The sequence below is a fragment of the Thalia democratica genome, chromosome 7 (genome assembly GCF_965202585.1).
Source record: "Thalia democratica chromosome 7, ktThaDemo2.hap1.1, whole genome shotgun sequence".
Classification (NCBI taxonomy): Eukaryota; Metazoa; Chordata; class Thaliacea; order Salpida; family Salpidae; genus Thalia; species Thalia democratica.
Window position 1 is genome coordinate 2,799,231 of NC_139171.1, and position 18,759 is coordinate 2,817,989.

Genomic DNA, 18,759 nt, shown 5'->3' on the forward strand with positions numbered 1-18,759 from the left:
TTTTTTACCTTAAACTTTAAACTAAAAATAGAGCCAAAAATGTGTACTTTTAAAAACCTGGTGGGAATTTTTAAAATCTGGAGAAAATTTACCTAAAATATTTGGCAACCCTGCTTTTTCTGCGATTTTATCTTATGTTATTAACTTTAGTTATTAACTTTAGTTATTATTAACTAAGCTACAAGTTGCTTTTTACAGATTTTTAATATTAAAAATAACTTTTCATATATAAGGTACTATTCTGAGACTACAATAGGTTCTTTATGGGAGGCACAAACTAAAAAACAAATAAATAGAAATCACTAAAAATCTATCTTCTCCTACATTTTTTGTGATAACTACCTCAAACTTTTAGAAAAGTTTCCTTGCAATATTTAGAAAATTCTGTCGGAACAAAGTTTAAAATAAACAATTTATGACTAAAAACAGTTTTTTGTTATTGAACTAACAAAATTTGCAGGCTATAACTCTACAAAATAGTTGTTACAAGTGGTTAAATTAAAAATTTGTATTAAAAAAACAACTCTTTTAAATTGAACTTATACTCTTATTATCTTTTAGTAGGCACTACCTGTACTGAAAGTCAAATAAAGAGCACATTTAAGTATATTTAACATAAAAAAGCTCAACTTTATTTAATTTGTACGTTACCCACTCATATTTTACTTTATCCTCAAGTTAATTTAAGAATTTGAGACCATAGGACTTAGTCATAGGTATTTTGTAAGAGTCAATTTATTGTTGATAAACTTGTTGTGTGACTAACATTATATAAAAGCAGTGTCTATAATCAACTAGTAAAATGGTCTTTTGATAATTTTTCTTTGAAAATGTTTTGATCTTTATTTAAATAAAAGTAAATTATTTTTTTCAAAAAATTAAATTTTTGTATGGATCTGCACTGTTATCTTTTACTTAAAAATCTGCACTGGCCTATTTCCTTAACATTGAAGTTTTTGAAATTTGTCTGATGGCATGGGTAGGGTAATTTTTTTACAAATATTAATATTACAATAAACAATTTGGATAAAAATTGTTTTAGTTAAGATAAGCTTTACTTCTTAGAATCTTTAGGGTTACACATTTTATTTTATCTATAATAAAATTTAAAGTGTTAATCAAACAGGGCTATAATTTTTTCTCCAGCCATAGGTTTTTACTAAAACATGTTGAACTGAAGATAGTAAATTTTATAAAAAAGGATGATAATTTTATAAACTATAAATAACCATGATTTTTTTATGAAATTTGATACAATTTTCCTGAGTTTTGATTTAGTTTTAAACATGTTAAGCAGCATATGAAAGAAAAAAAATGTTAAGAGCAATAGTAAGTCATTTGGTAGTTGTTAATAATTGCTTTTATTTGTAACTTGTATTATAATTCAAATTCATAAAAGTACAAAATAGTTAATAAATCTAAGCATTAAAACATGCTGACTTAATAGAGTAACTTGGTGTAACCTAAAAAGATAAATTGTTTTTGAAACAAATTGTTAGTTTTGTTTATTCTCTCCTTACTTTTGATTTTCCTTATTTGCAACCTTACATGTTGTTAACATGTTGAAGTTTTTCTTCAAGTGTAATGAAATAGAATACTTTATTTGTCTAAACATTAATTACTAATCAAATAAGTTTATAAAACATTTATTGTATTTATTATATGCCTATAATAACAGTAGTTAAGTGTTATGATTCAAAACTTATCAGGATTATCTACTAGTTATATTATAATTGTTGTCAAGCAAGAAATCAAAATTAAAGCTGAAATTATGTGTAATTTTGTAACAAATTAAATTAAGGTTAAAAAATTATATATTATAATATAATATTGTACTGACTTTTTCAAATTTGAAAATAATTACAAATGCCACCCTGGTGGTTGTTAAGAGATTCATGATCTTTTTTTGCATTTAATGGTGAATTGGTGCATACTGCTACAAAAAATAATAAGACTTTATACTTGTAAAAAATAAGACTATTCTAAAATAAAACTTTCAATTTAAACTAGCCTGAATAATTTTAAATTTCAAACCATTCAAGTTGGTCTGAGTGTGATGCAACCCTGCTATATAAATAAAAGCTGAATTAAAACTAAAAATAAACCTTAACTATTAAAAAAAATTTGTCTGTAATGTTATTTTTCATTAAATTTAATACAAACAAACACGGTAAGGAATAATATATATAAGTAAACATTTTATACGGCCTTAAATCGAATATCCCAAAATCATATTCATAAATTCCCTTTATTCAGTAACTAACAAAATGCCCCAGCTCATTACAAATCTCAGAATGTCTGTTGTAAGTATTAAATTTTGCATAAATCATGCTTATTATCTTTCTTTTTCTCTTCAATACAAACACAAGAACATCTAGTGTAAAATAATATATATGTTTAATATATTGGACCACCTTAAAAAAACCCTGCTTTATTGAAAAAGTTATAATCCAAGGTTATACTTATAATGTAATCTAAGTAACTTTTTATATCAGCTTCAACGTTAATTCAGGCTATTAGTGTAGTTTTTGTAAATATTTGTAAAAGAACTTTATTTGTCATTAATTTCTACTTAATATCAGCAACTTGGTTGTATGAATCTCTTTAAACAACAAAACAATTAAGTTAAGTTCACAAATTTGGACTGAAATAGTTATTTATTTTAGTGAAAGAAATTAAACTTTAAAATTAATAAATTAAAAATGTTAATTATTATATTCTATATTTATTTAGTCAATGTTTGATAGTTAGCAGGTTGGTTTAAACTAATTTATATCCTCAATCAAGGGCTATTTATTTATAGTTACAACAACAATTTTTTATTGCAGATAGAATGTTTTAAAAAGTTAAGCCCTGTTATGTGAAGTAGTTTAAACCTGCTCATAAAAGTCACAAAGAAAAATTAAAAGTAAGTTATAAATGGTTTCAAAATAGGTTAAGTATTATATACATAAATGTTTGCTTATATATAATACTACATATTGTGTTATGCTTCAAATTATAGTTCTTTATTTTTATATGAGACTTAAATTGTTAAATATTGTTATAGTTGTAAATATTTTTTACTGTAATTTTCCTAAAAAACAGCGAACTTGAATTTTAAAACTTTTCTGTTAGCAAAAGTATTTACATTAAACTAAACTAAAAAAAAATTGTTATGATTTTTATACTTAACAAATTTAAATTTCTAGCACTTAAATAAATATATATATATATGAAATAACTCGTTTTAGTGTTATATGTTATATGAAATAAATACAGTTAAAAGACTTATGCTAGATATATAATTACTTTCCTTAATGATTAAGTTATAATAAGTAATTTTGTTTTTTCCTATTTTTTGATGATTAAAACTTTATATTTTCAGGTAAACGCCAAAATGAAACACTCAGCAAAACTGATTTTTCTCTTATTTGCTCTTTCTGCTGTCTTGAACGCAGATGGAGCTGCTGTAAGAAAATCAAAATCAGATGGATATGAGAAGCCTGACTGGGACACCATCTACAACTTCATCACCAAACTGACCTCTTCCATAAAGAACTTTATCACGTCTACAAGCAGGTTTTGGGATAAAGTATACATGAAAGGAGAAAAAACAATAGGAAAAGCAATAGATGACTACAAAGAATTAGAGAGCTATACAGGAGCTATATATGATTCGAAATCAGAAGAAATAGCAGTTGTCAAGAATGGAGTGGTGCAGTTCTACCAAACCATCAAACGCATGGCAAAGTATTTGTGGAACAACTGGCATAAGGAAGCACCAAAAGAAGAGGAAGTTCCTGAGAGTTACACTTACACCACCGAGAACCACGGTTGCAGCGTTGTGCCCTCCAGGATGTCTGTCCTTGCTTTTATTGCAACTGCCCTGACAGCCGTTTTGCACAAACTGGTCATGTAAAAATTGCAAGGCAGAATACACTTAGATAATGATAAGCCTAACTAATAAGAATAAGCTTTGTAATATTGTCTAACCAGGACTTGATGTAATAAACTTAACCAAAATGACAATGTGTTTTTAGATAAAATAGAATTTTAGAATTAGTGTAGATATGGTCTTATTTTGTTTACTATTATGAATTAAGTTAAGTTGTTCCATAACTACTTTAATAAGTTAAAGTTTAAAAAGTTATAAAGCTGCTGTAAGTTACAGGGTTGCCAAAAAACCTGGAATCCTGGAAAAACCAGGAATTTTTAGCAATTTTTACATTTAAATTATAAAATTTTTATTTGACCCAAAAAATCTACCATATAGACAAAATGTTTTATAACCATCAAAAAATAATTTTTTATTAAAAAACACATTTAAAGTAGCTTAACAGTATCTTTTTAATTTTTTCATACTACTTAGCTCTGTTTTAACCTTTAACTTTGCTTTAAACTAAAGATATAGCCAAAAATGTGTACTTTAAAAAACCTGGAAAAAATTCAGAAAACATGGAAGAAATTTCTCAAAAAAATTGGCAACTCTGTAAATTAGCTTAAAATATTTTATAGGACATGGTTTCTTAAACTAATTTTCATAATTTCCACTTTTAAAGCAATATCACCCTTTAATTAGATATTGCTCTCCTTTATAAAATACCTAGTGTTTTATTTTTTACCCTTTTTGCTAGATATTGCCCCTTGACAATTGTCTATAACGGGCCCCTTTGTAAACTCTGATCTAAAGGTTTTTTTCAATACAATTTTGTTAAATTCAGTATTTTTTAGAGTGTAATAAATTATATATTTTAAAGGTAGGTAGTAAAGATTTTTCAAAAATAAGTATTGAATTAATTTTTATTATAAAAATTGTCCTGATTAAGTATAGTTTTTGAAACTTCTTAAAAATTTGTATATTATAAACAACTTGTGGCAACAAAATCATAATAGCAATTTTAGTTCTATAAAAGTTAAAATAAAAATAATCCACCTATACTTATAAACATTTTTGGAATCACTGGTTTAAACTAAGAATTTAGTTTTAATTCCTTTAAGTTGCTACATTATATTTTGTTATCTATGAGTTCTTTGTTCTAATTTACAAAATGGAAATATAAAGTAATTTTGTAAACAAAAGAAACACAATAAAGTATAAGCATTGTTTGATAAGGCCATTACATGGGAATCTTTTTTTTTGAAAAATTAACATTTATCTTTATTTGAAAGTTTGAAGTACATACTAAAGAAGTTTTATTATAATATTGAATTATTTTTAATGAAATCTATCCAGGCTGCTGATATTTGCTTTTTGGTCCACAGTTTGCCAATCTCTGTATTGAATATAAGAGCTTATATATAGTTTTTCATTGGTTTGCTTTATAAAAGTTAAAGTATAATTTCAAGCAAGTCACTTTTTGAGCAACTAAAAAATGTTAGTAGAACGGGGCTACAACTACTGACTTTAATAGATACTCTGAGGTTTATAATTAAGAGTTAAAAATGTCTGAGGGATATTGACTTAAAGTTTGAAAAGACATTCTCTCTAGACTTGCTCGCCAGTCCCGGAATAGGAACCCCTGTCAAAACTTTCATTGTATTTGTTATATGCCTATAATAACAGTAGTTATAGTGTTTTGATTTAAAACTTATCAGGATCATCTACTAGTTATATTATAATTGTTGTCAAGCAAGAAATCAAAATTAAAGCTCAAGTTATGAGTAATCTTGTAACAAATTCAATTAAGGTTTAAAGAATTGTATATTATAATTTGATATTATACTGGCTTCCTAATATTTGAAAATAATTACAAATGTATTGTTTATTGAACATTTTGTATTGACAAAAAACGCTCAAAAAGTTTGGTCCAAGTGGTGGTTGATTAGAGGTTCATGATCAGCATTTCTTATAAGTAAAAACATCAAAAAAATTAGAGCCCTGTTATACGGTTTAAATCAGCAGTTCTTCAACTTTTGTTCATTTTTTACCCCTTTTTGGAAGATTATTACCAAATTTACCCCAAACTTACAAATAGTTTTTTATTTTGAGGAACAAAACTAGATTTTTGAACTTTAAGCTTATTAAATATAAAAAATCATAAAAATTAAAGAGTTTATTCAACTTTAAAAAAATTACAGTTAAACACTAAATAATAAACTACAAATACATTTAATAAATATTAATTTACATAACATGTAATAAAGAAAATTTACCTTTAAAAGAAAGAAATTTACCCCAGTTTAAGAATTGCTGGTCTAAATTAATGGACATTGCTTACCAAACAGTATATAAAAAAAACTAGTTGGATAACACTGTAAGAGAATAATATGCTACTAATAAATTGCTTCTTTAATAGTGCTGTTATTACTTCACAGGATAAATTATAGATAAATTTCTAACTTCATAGGTGGTTGATCTTTTTTTAACAAGCTATTTTACTCTGTAGAGTTTTATCTTGTTATCACACACTTACTACTGTATAAAAAAACGAAATTCAAATATTTTCGAGATATAAAGGAACAAACTCAGTGAGTTCAATAAGTTCTAAATGAAAAGCACAAACAAAAGTGGCTGTTTAGACTTTTTTAATAAAAGTATATCTCTTCTTGTTTTTTATTTTTGTATTTGAAACTTTTAAATTTAGTATGTTTCTAACATTTAAATTATGATTTTTATAATATTGAAAAATGTCACTCTTTATATTTATTATCTGAAATTTTTATTTCTCACTAAAAATAAATTAACCTTGAAATCTTCTATACAATTTGAAAAATGTTTCTTTAAATTAAAAAATTTAAACTTCTATATCTCAAACATTAAGTTTTTGTATTCTTTTTAACTCCTGGACAAGAGTTTAACTGTTACCAAGTGGCGTACAATTCAATAACAAGGTTTTTTGTACACCAGGTCCTTCTACCAAACTTTATGAGCTTTTTGTTGTTCAACTAACACTATGTATATAAACTGAAAATTGCTTATAACTTAAACTTTCATATAAAAGCCAAAATTGTTTTTTGTAAAACTGTTAATTAAAGCTTTGTGGATTTTATTCATTTGTGCCTGTACAGCAGTGATCTGTCAAAATTTACTTTAAAGAATCTGGAGGTAAAATTGAAATGTAAACTAATCTTAATGATAATTAAAAGTAGATAATTCAAATGGTTAAAATTTGACATTGTTTATTAATAAGTTTATATGTTTTATAGATTTCTTAAAATTGACTATTTGGTAAGTTTCATTGTTCTGTTTGTGATTTATAAAGTTCATTGCTCAAGTCCTACATTAAAGTTAATTTATTTTATTGTGGTCTGGTTACTTAACAAATACATTGAAAAATAGATTCCATTTTTTGACAAGTCTATTTCCCAAGCTTAGTTTGTTTTCCATTATAAATATTTTCAACCTAGTGGATCTAAAGTTTTATGTGTTTAAATTGATGATAAAAACATGCATGACAATGTGAGTGTACAAATCCAAAGAAATTACTATTACTTGGTGACAGTGAGGCCAAAAAACTTGGAAAAACCTAAAATTTGACAATTTAGACTAAAAAACCTAAAATAAAAAAAAAAACTTTTACATGTTAAGTAGTAAAATTTCAATTCGATACAAAAATCTATATAGATCAAATTTTTGTCATCATTAAAACTTTTTATATTAGAAAATAAATTTAAATAAGCTTTAAAATATATTTTCAATGTCGTTATACTATTTTTCACAGTTTTTTATTTTAAACTTAATTTTAAACTAAAAATAGACCCCAAAACGTGTAATTTTAAAAACCTGGAAGAAATTTTGAAAACCTAGAGAAAATTTACCAAAAATATTTGGCAACCCTGTGGTTAAAACAAAATTAAAACTATGACAACAACCCTTAGGAATACTAAAAAAGTTTCAATTTAAAGTTATCCTTCTGATCTACTATAGATTGTAGCTTCAATATCGGCTATTAGATGCTTGCTTTTGTAAAGTATTACAAATATAGTCAAAAGTATTTAATCCAGGGTTTCCCAAACTTTTTTGCAAATGGCCCCCTTTAAAGAAATTGAAAAAGCCATGACCCCCTTCAACAAGATTACTCATAAACTACAATAAAAAAATACCAAAAACATTTTTTTGCTCTTCATCTGCAACTCAAGAATATCTAGTGTAAGTTTCAAATTATGATCTCATGGCCCCCCTGTGGCTCCTTTACTGCTCATGGCGCCCACTCTTACCCCTTTGCTGCTCGTGGCCCCCTGAGTATCTATCATGACCCCCAAGGGGCCACTTGGCCCACTTTGGGAAACCCTGATTTAATCAGACAAAATATAAGAAATTAAACTAAATAATTGTTTCATGTAAGTCAGTTGAGTTAAATATAAAGCTATCTAACAACTTAAAAAAGTATTGATTACTGTATTTCATTTTTATTTAATCAGTAGTTGTTAGTTAGTATGCTAGTTTTAGCTTATTTATATGTAATTTTTACATGTACCAAAAACAATTGTGTATTGCAGATATGTTTTAAAAAGTTTAAGCCGTGTAATATAAAGTAGTTTAAACCTGCTCACAAAAGTCACAAAGAAGAATTAAAAGTAAGTTATAATATAAATAGTTTTAAAACAGTTTTGTATAAGCACGTCTAATTTTTCAATAATTTGATACATAATTTTTTTTTTAATGTGATACAACACACTGTGTTATTTTAAAATTTAAGCTGTTTCTTTTTATAAACCATTACTATAGTTATATATAAATTTACCAAAAATGTTTTAATTAAAGTATTCTGAACCAAGTTTTAAAGAAAATTTAAGAATATTTCAGTTTTATTTCAACGATTAGAAACAAAAAATTATAAACAAAATAAAAAACGCTTTACATTTATCACTGTTTTCATTATAGTAAAAATACAGTTAAAAGACTTATGTTAGTTATGTAATTACTTTCCTTTATGATTAAGTTATAATAAGTAGTTCTGTTTTTCCTATTTTTTGATGATTAAAACTTTATATTTTCAGGTAAACGCCAAAATGAAACACTCAGCAAAACTGATTTTTCTCTTATTTGCTCTTTCTGCTGTCTTGAACGCAGATGGAGCTGCTGTAAGAAAATCAAAATCAGATGGATACGAGAAGCCAGACTGGGACACCATCTACAACTTCATCACCAAACTGACCTCTTCCATTAAGAACTTTGTCACGTCTACAAGCAAGTTTTGGGATAAAGTATACATGAAAGGAGAAAAAACAATAGGACCAATAATACAAGACTACAAAGCATTAGAGAGCTATACAGGGAAGATATATGATGAACACTCACAAGAAATAGCAGTTGTCAAGAATGGAGTGGTGCAGTTCTACCAAACCATCAAACGCATGGCAAAGTATTTGTGGAACAACTGGCATAAGGAAGCACCAAAAGAAGAGGAAGTTCCTGAGAGTTACACTTACACCACCGAGAACCACGGTTGCAGCGTTGTGCCCTCCAGGATGTCTGTCCTTGCTTTTATTGCAACTGCCCTGACAGCCGTTTTGCACAAACTGGTCATGTAAAAATTGCAAGGCAGAATACACTTAGATAATGATAAGCCTAATTGAATAAGAATAAGCTTTTTAATATTGTCTAACCAGGACTTAAAGTAATAAACTTAACCAAAAAGTTAGTGTGTTTCTAATCTAAAGTATAATTTTAAAAGAAGAGATATTTTTTGTCTATTATTTGTAGATTTGTATTAAGTATAGTTAATTTTAATCTATTAGCGTAAAAATGTTATAAAATTGCTGGAAGTTAGCCTAAATCAGGTTTGCCACCCACTCAGGAGACTCTGGATAACTCTGGATATTTTTAAACTTTTTAAAATCTCACAATTATTCAGCACAGCTTAGGATGATTCAGGATATTTTGAATTTTTTTCAAAAGTTCAGGCTGACTCAGGATAGTTTTGTTTTTTTATAAAAAACTCAAAATAGTTGTAAGATTTAAAAAAAATTGTAGAACAGATTTTTTCTAGATTTTGAATTAGGTATAGTTGAATTAGTTTCAGTATTTTGTTCTTTTATTACCAATTTTGTTGAATAACTTGCAGGCTTGCCACACACTCAGGGAATTCAGGGAAACTCAGGGAATTTTTTTTTTTTTTTTCAAAAATTTCAGGGAAATTTTAAGATTTTTTAAAAACATTCAGGAATTTTTTTTTCTAAATCTATAATGAAATTTAGTTAATCCAGTTTCAATATTTTGTTCAAAAAAGTTAATTTTATTTGTTTCTAAGTGCTTATTTAAAAATTTTTTAGCCTTTGGGCTAGTTCCTCAATATTCTTAAAACTAACATTTTAAGTTTTTAATAAGTAATAAAAATTTTAGGGATTTGAAAAAAAACTCAGGGAAGTTCAAGGTCACTCTGGGAAGATTTTTTGACTCAAAGAGTGGCAACCCTGAACCTGATTTTTATTAATTTTTAACACTTAATATTTTTAATATTTGAAAAAATTTCAGGAAAGTTTAAGGGCACCCCGAACAGTTTTTTACTTGAAGGGTTTTACCTCATAATACCTTTATGATTGCTGCCTTAAATTTTTTTAAATGAAACAACCCTTTTAATTAGACATCACTCCTTAATTAGTTTATTACCAATTTACTTTTTCGCCTCCTCACTAGTTATTTTCCCTTGATATCGCCCATTTTGGCAAACATTTAATTTATACCTCTGGGCATTAAAATTTAAAATCAGGCTAATTTAAAAGATGATATAGGAGGCTAAAAAGAAAAAACTGCACAAAGTTTCAACATTTTCCCCCTTTTCGTTACTTTAGTATTTTTGACCTTCAACATACGAAAATTGACCAAAGGGGTCCACTTAAGGGAGATACCTTACTTAATCATAATAGCATAAAGGGGGGTAAAGGCAATTTTTTACAAAAGTTAATATTTGCTGTTATATAAAAGATTTAAGTATAAGCTATTAGTCAGTTTTTATAGAATTAAAAAAAAACAAATAAACTTTAGAGATATAATCAATATGTAAAAATATTCTGGTTACATTTATGGACTGCATTTTTTTTTTTTTAGAAAATTCAAAAAACTACCAAAAACATATCTTATCCTTCGTTTTTATAGCTATTGATCTCAAATTTTAAGGGAATGTTCCTTGTATTACAAGAAAAAAAAAACTTTCGTATCAAATAAAATTATTGCCAAAAGAAGCAGAATTTTTTTTTTGATCTTTTTTACAAAATAAAATTCTTTAACATTCAAAATTTTCTACAACATGTTTGTTTATTATTAAGTTAAGATTAAAATAAAAAAAGTTTGAGAAAGGTTGCCTAAAGACTGTAGAAGATAGATTTTTACTGAATAGTCTTTTTTTGCCTTTTTAAATTCCCCTTTCTCCTATTGAGTTATTTTCAAAAATTAATTATTTCATATAAGGAAACAGTAAAAAGCACTTGTCACAAAAGTTATTGATCTTTAAAATAAAACCAAGATGTACAAAAAGCGCTTTGCACCCTATGCCCTTAAATTTGGTTATGTAGAAGATTATAAAAAGCTATCTACTGTACAGAACTTAGGTTTTAGAAATCAACGATTTAAACTAAAAGTTCAGTTTTAATTGCTCGAAGAGAATTGCTGCAATGTCTTATATTTTTTAGAAGTTTTATTTTGAAAGCTTTTGGTACATACTAATCAAATTTTTTAGAAAAGCATAAAAATGTTGTTTTATAGACATAGTCAGTTTTGTAAAAGGTTTTCTTTAAAAATATGTAGAATTTTTTTTTTCCAATTTTCTGTTAGTTTTGATTAGTTGACTAAGAACTTTTTTCACGGTTTAGAGCCTTAGTCTTAAATTTCCATGATATGTTCTTTGCAATACTTAGAACAACTTGTATGGATTGTTTCCTTTTTAATTAATAACACTAAGAACAAATATTTAACAAAGCACTATTTTTCTTAATTAAGAAAAAACTAATTTGAAACTATAAGAACTCTTTCCTACAAGGTGTTCATAATTTTGTAAATAACATTATGAAGTTAAAAAGTAGTTTAAAACTTAAAGAGAAGATAGATTATTAATGTTTTTTTTTCTAAGCTGTTGCCTTCTTTAAAATATCTATTAATTTGTCAACTGTAATCAACAATATCCCAAAAGCTACTTTGAATTAAAAAACCCAACTAGTAGCTTAGAAATTAATGTTAAAAACACAACCAAAAAAAAAGTGGTTTACACTTTCCCTATGGCCGTAACATGTTTTTACAGGGTTACCAAAAACTTTTTGTTTAAAACTTCAGAAAGGTTCAGGCTACTTATGATTATTGTTTTTTTCTTAACTTATGTTTTTTATCTGGATGTTACGTCCTTTTATGATTATATATTTTTTCTATTTTATTTGAGCTCGGTCAACAATTTTTCCAAGTTTTTGGCTTTTTTACTTAATATTTTTATAGTCTCAATTTTTCTCAGGCTCCCTTTACTACTGAAAGTAGCGACACTGACATCCTTATAATTGATTATAAAGTTTATTAATTTTTTTAAAGCAAATATATACTTTGTCAGCTTTAAAGTTTCTGTATAAGTTGCAGTTACAATCAAACAAATTTAAATTGTTGTTTGTTTACTATAAGAACTTTAGATTAGTGATCCATTGGATCCGGCCAGGTATTGTCTTTTTTTACTACCTTTGGATAATAATAACCCAGTAGATTAGCCTTAATTATTTTTAATTTATTCATAAACTAAACTGCTTGATAGTTTTATACGGTTTAGAAAAAAAGTAAGCAGTGTTTGTTTTGGTAATTTACCTAATAATTTTTATGCTAATGTTTGTTACACCATGGTACGGCAGCCTTTTTAAGATTTTCATTGAAATAGTTTCACGCGGGACGCAAGTAATAGAATTTTATTTATTCACTGTTATTTCAAATATTTGTTGTAAATTAAAAAAAAAAAAAGTGATTCAGACCAAAAGTATGATTAAAAAACAGTAATAAAACACAAATATTTAATAAAATTAGGCAAATAGTTTTTATTTTAGAAAATTATGTTTTTTATTAATTATCTTATGTATTTCACAAGCCGTAGATTTTTTTCTTTGCGTGCCTTTGCCGACCTCTGTATCAAAGTTAGGCTGAACAGCAAGTTTAAGGTCTTATATTTAATGTTTTGTTGGTCATTATATAATGTATCATTTAAAACAGGGCCCTTTTTGAGCTTTTATTAAGTTGGGGGCAATAACAAGTAAGGGAGCGAAACTGGGATGTGTAAAGCTAAATTTCTAATTTACACCTGAATAGATTGAGGAGTGTAATAAAGAGCAAAAAAATATCTCAGAAATAATTAATTTGAGACTTACACTAGATATTTTGAGGATAGCCTGCCGATTCCTAAATAGAAGAGCGATTGTTTTTAATTTTCTGTCAAGGGGGCGGTAATGGAAATTAGTTTGGGAAACCTTGATTTAAATTCAAAGTAGGATGTATAACTACTTGTCTTATTTGTTCTGCTTAGACTTATGGTTATTAAAATTGAGAGATGTGTTTGACAAATGTCTACTTTAAACCCGGCTACTATAAACAAAAACAGTAAGTAAAGTAAATACATGCATACTAAACGTTGACCACAACAGTTTTACACTAGCCTGTTCACTAGATTGTCATTAAAATAGTTTTTAAACTATTTAGTTTTATAAATGAAAGATGTTGATTACAACTTTTAAGGTATATTAGACCTTAGTTTTGGTGTAGGTTAGTTTAAAAAAAGTTCAAGTTTAAGACTTTGTTTAAATTTTTCTATCACTAAAAAGTATAATTTTTTATTTTGTAAATTGATTTATTTTTGCTGTAAGTGTTTAATGTTTTCTAGTCTTAAGTGCTGTTTTCACTCAATAAAGTTTGCATGATTTTTCTTGTTAATTGTTATTTCAAAGTAACACTAACATTTTTTTATTCATAAAATTACTTTACTCGACTACACTGTTGATAGAAACCATTATAAAACATTTTTGTTGTTCTCATTATTTGTGAATTTAAAATGTTCAGCAGCTGATTTTAAGCTATTTTTAGTTATTGCTGGCGTCTTTTTGCTTTACTTAAATATTTTAACCATATCTGAGGTAGCAACTGATTTTCACAAACTTGTAGTTTTTAATGTTGAGATTTGGATGTTTACAGAAACTGCAAATGTTTTTAAATTAAAAGAATGAGTTAATGAATGTCAAGTTAACTTTGTTGTAGACTGTAACACAAGCTGAAAATATTTTAAAACCAGTAAACAGTTTAAGCAAATATCAAAAAGTTTTTATTTTTGTTTAATGCCACTGTATATAAAATGTTAACTTTTCATCTTTATTCTTTTTTGTTGTATCTTTAAGTAAAACTATGTAATATTTTTTGCAAGTAGAAAATGCTATGTGTTTGTAAAAAGTTGATTAAATTTTGAGTGTTTATTTTCCTTATACATCAGGATTCTAGGTACTATTGCGCCAAGCTTTTTGATTTTAGTAAACTAGTATTATTTAAATAATTGCCTAAGTTTAGTTTAACATAATTTGCTAATAATAACTCAAAACAAATTAAAGTTAGCAGATTTATATATAGTGTTTTTTTTTGTATTTTGCTAAGTAAAATATATCTTTCTTAAATTTATGACAAATGACAAAAATAAACAGAATAGTGATATTATTATATAAATAAAAACCCTCAAAAAAGCTAGTATGTCGATTAACCATCAAATTTCAACCCTTAATACAAAAATAACTGTCGCGCGAAAATATTTTTACCTGGAAAAAAACTTTTGTAAAACAAACAAAATTTAGATTTTTTAATAAACATTTACAACAATATACATGTGTAGTGTACTCTTAATTTAACTGAAAATAAAGTGTGGCGTTTAACTAATGATTATTTTATTACATTTTTTAAAGAGCAAAACCTTTCTGAAATATATGACCTGCGAAAGAATTTTTCTAGTAATTTGACTTGTTACATAAAAACGCCACACTGACCCCAGATTTTTCGTGTTAAACTAAGGTAAGTATTTTTCTAAATAATTAATTTTCTTTTATGATATATATTTTTATGCTTAAATATTATAAACAAGCGGTACATAAGATTTGAAGTGTATGAACAGACCTACAAAATAAAGTTGTGTAAAACGGTTTGTACCTAGCATAGGGATAAACTCATACAAAATACCTGATTTCTAAGGATGCTTTAACTACTTTTGCACCCGAGACTATTATGGAATCTTTAGCTAGCTGTAACAAAACTTAAGGAAAATTTGAAAAGTTTTGTTGTGATAAGTTTTTACAATTAAATATTTAATTTAGCCTAGTTTTTATAACAATATTAATTTTTATACAAGTTAATAGTAAACTTGAAATATTTTTGAAGAGAAAAACGCTAAGCCGAAGTGTTGAGACGAGTTGGTCTCACGGTGAGACTCTCACCACCATGAACATTGCTCTCATTCAGCGCAAGCTTCTGTATCTTGGTCATAAGAACTGTTGAAGAATAGCGAATTTCAAAATCTCCTTTGTAAAGCGAATTGATCGTTGAAAAGAGCAACTGCGGCCGTTAAAAACTACGCATTATAAACTTTTGCAAGAAAGCTTGAATAACAAAACTAATGAGTGGGAGGAATTAATGCGACAATTTGCGATATTCTAAAGCTGAAAATAGAGTAAAATACAGAAGAGCAACACTTTAATCCAAGCAGACGAAGAAATGAGAATGAGATTCAACTAATTTTTATTTTTGTTAATCAATTTGTTGCTGTGTTTGTTTTGTTGATGATTTTAAATACTTAATTGTTTGAGCACGCATAGCCGAATAACTACTTTTGCACACTAGACAAGTATGATCTTCTTTATTGGCTTTAACAAGTCATAGATTACTTGAAAAGTTTTATTTTGTTGTCTTTAACAAGTCATAGATAACTTGAAAAGTTTTATTTTGTGTTTTGTTTGTTCTTTACAACTTAACTGTTTTAAAACAACTAATTTACACAGTTAAAATTCTACAGTTACATTTTCTTTAATATACCACTTTTAGTATTTTGAGTTTTTTTTAAATATTTTATCTATTAACATTTGTTGTTATGTTTGACCCATGTTTTGTAAAAGAAAAAATAAGTTTAAAGAAATGTTTTATTTTGCAGTAATGATAATACAGTAAAATATATAGCTAAAAAGTATGAGTCTCAAAAAAACTTAAAAGTTAAAATTTGCCTTTCTATTTTAAAGTTTAGATCAGGGTTTCCCAAACTCATTTACTAAATCGCCCCCTTTTCAGAAATTTGAAAAATAATCGCCCCCCATGATTTTAAAAAGTATTTTTCTCTTGAGTACAAAGTTTTAAGCCAAAAAAATTGTGTTCGAAATGTAATTTAGTCTGGTATTTCTTATACACGCACTTTTGGGCTGTGTTCAAAGTAGTTTACAGGGCTTGAGAAAATAAGTTACTTTTGTTTTCTTATAAGCCCAGTGAAGTGTATAAAAATACTTAAATATTAAAAAGCCTTGAGTAATCAGTAATCAATCCTGTTTAAATATGAATTTTTTTGAAACTAATTAAACTTTTAGGGTAGTGGTGGACAACTTTTGTATTCAGCAATTCATATTTACTAAAAAATAATTTCTTGTTTCAACTCGTTAAAAAAATGTAATTGCGGGCTGCATAATTAAAAAAAATATTATATAGAAAACTCGAGCATAATTGTAATAAAATGATTTACTATTATTGTAATCTAGGAAATACTAAAGTAACTGAAAACCAAATTGAAAGTGTAATTAAAAATCATAAGCATCAAAAAACTAAATTTTTTTATTTTGCACAAGTATTTTAAAGTTACTTGGCGGGTTGAAATTTGATTGGATCTGGACCGTAACTTACCCATCTGAAATCTTAACTGAAACCTGACATAATAACTTTCTCTCATTTAACGAATTTCGGACATTTAGAGTGAATACTAAGTAACTTATTTAAGCCGCACAAAATACTTATATTATTTTATAAAAAGGCATATTCTAAAATTAAATACCAGAGATTAAAAACTATAAAAGAATGAACAGATTTTTTTAAACATAATGAAACAGATATTAAAACATTATTGCTGATCCAGTTTTAGGAAGTTTGACCGACTGGTTGATTATCTCACATGAAAAGTGGGTTTATCAATACCTTCTGTTAATGCAGTAAAATTATTAATTTCAATGCTGAGATATATTATAAGCAAGTTAGTTGTAAAATTAAAAATTTAATTCTAAACTTTTTAAACTTTATGTTTTGTAGTAGAATACCATTAAATAGTGTTTGACTTAAATAACCTTTAGGAAACTAAACCTTAATTTTAACTTTTTTTTCTTCATTTAAATTCAAAAAAATCAAATGTTTTACAGTTAATTCTGTGAACAGAAAGTAATCAATTAAAAAATTCTTTTAATTGTGTTAAAACTTTCTTTTTGTAACTGTAGCAGTATTTTTGATTGCTTATTTAATACTGTTTAATTTTTTTTTCTCTAGTTATTAGCCTATAATAATTTACCAGAAAAAATAGTGAAAAACTAAAAGCTAGTGTTGAACTATTAAAATAAACAACATATTTTAATTGCTAATATATTAAAAAATAAGATAAAACAAAAAACAGTTGTATTAATAGTTTAAAATTATTTAATATATAGATTTTCTAACAGTAATAAATCAAGTTAGAAAATAAGTTTGAGTTTAATAATCTTTTAGATAAAAAGTTGAAGCATTACAAACAGAGACATCAAATCTATACCTTTTAAAACCAAAAATAGTTTTTGAAATAAAAACTTTAATGGTTATCAAGGTTTTTTTTATTTATACAGATTAAACAAGTAATAACAAAAATATGTCAAATAAATTTCTTTCAAACAAATACTTTAACCACTATGCTATAAAAACTTTTAGTGTAATGTAAATCGACAAATATAAACTACAAAATTAACCAGGTCAAAACAAAGCTATTAACATATTTAAAACATAAAACATTTTATAAATACAGTAGACTTCCTCTTCAATTCGCACTTTGAACAAAATAAAAAAGTTTAAATTCAAAAATTATTACCATTTTTTTTACAAAATGATAAATTTAAATATGTTATATGCAATAACGTTATGAATAAACATGAAATCAACTAAAACATAAAACAAACAGTCATAAAAAAAAGATCTATATAAGCTATTAAATATCGTGTATTTTTTGTTTTATTTATACTTAGTTAGTAATAGACTTCATTTAAGTTAAATTTAAGAAAGTATAAGTTTGCACTTTTTTTGGGTAAAAAGTGCGAACTCATGAGGAAGTCTACCGTAATTAATATTTATTAGGCATTATGCAAACCTGTTATGGAATAAATAACTTAAAAGAATTTTTAATAAAAAAAGACTACTTAAATACAATACAAACCAGGTTAAACAAGAAGTATTTTAAAAGATCAAAAAAAAAAAAAAAAACTTTCATAAAATAATGTCTGCTACTGAATTCAAATATAATGCGAATGATGAGGTTCATGAATGCTTGCAAGTTTTTCTAATCTGATTCTAAATCAGTCAAATAAAGCCTCAAGTCACCTCCTTTACAAATATCTAGATTATATATTTTGCTCAAGATGTTTATAACTAAACTGAAAGCTTTCTCAACAACATAGCTAGAAGAAAAAACTATACACAACAATTTAAATTCCTCTCAAATGTTTGGATACTTTTGCCTTAGTTTTTGTTGAGTTCAAAAGCTTTCATTTCGTTCTTAGGAAAAAATTACTTTAAGTTCAAGGTCAGTTTGTAAGTCGGAGAAGGTTTCCTGTGAGTCGTTTACTTCAAAAAGATCTGCCACGAAG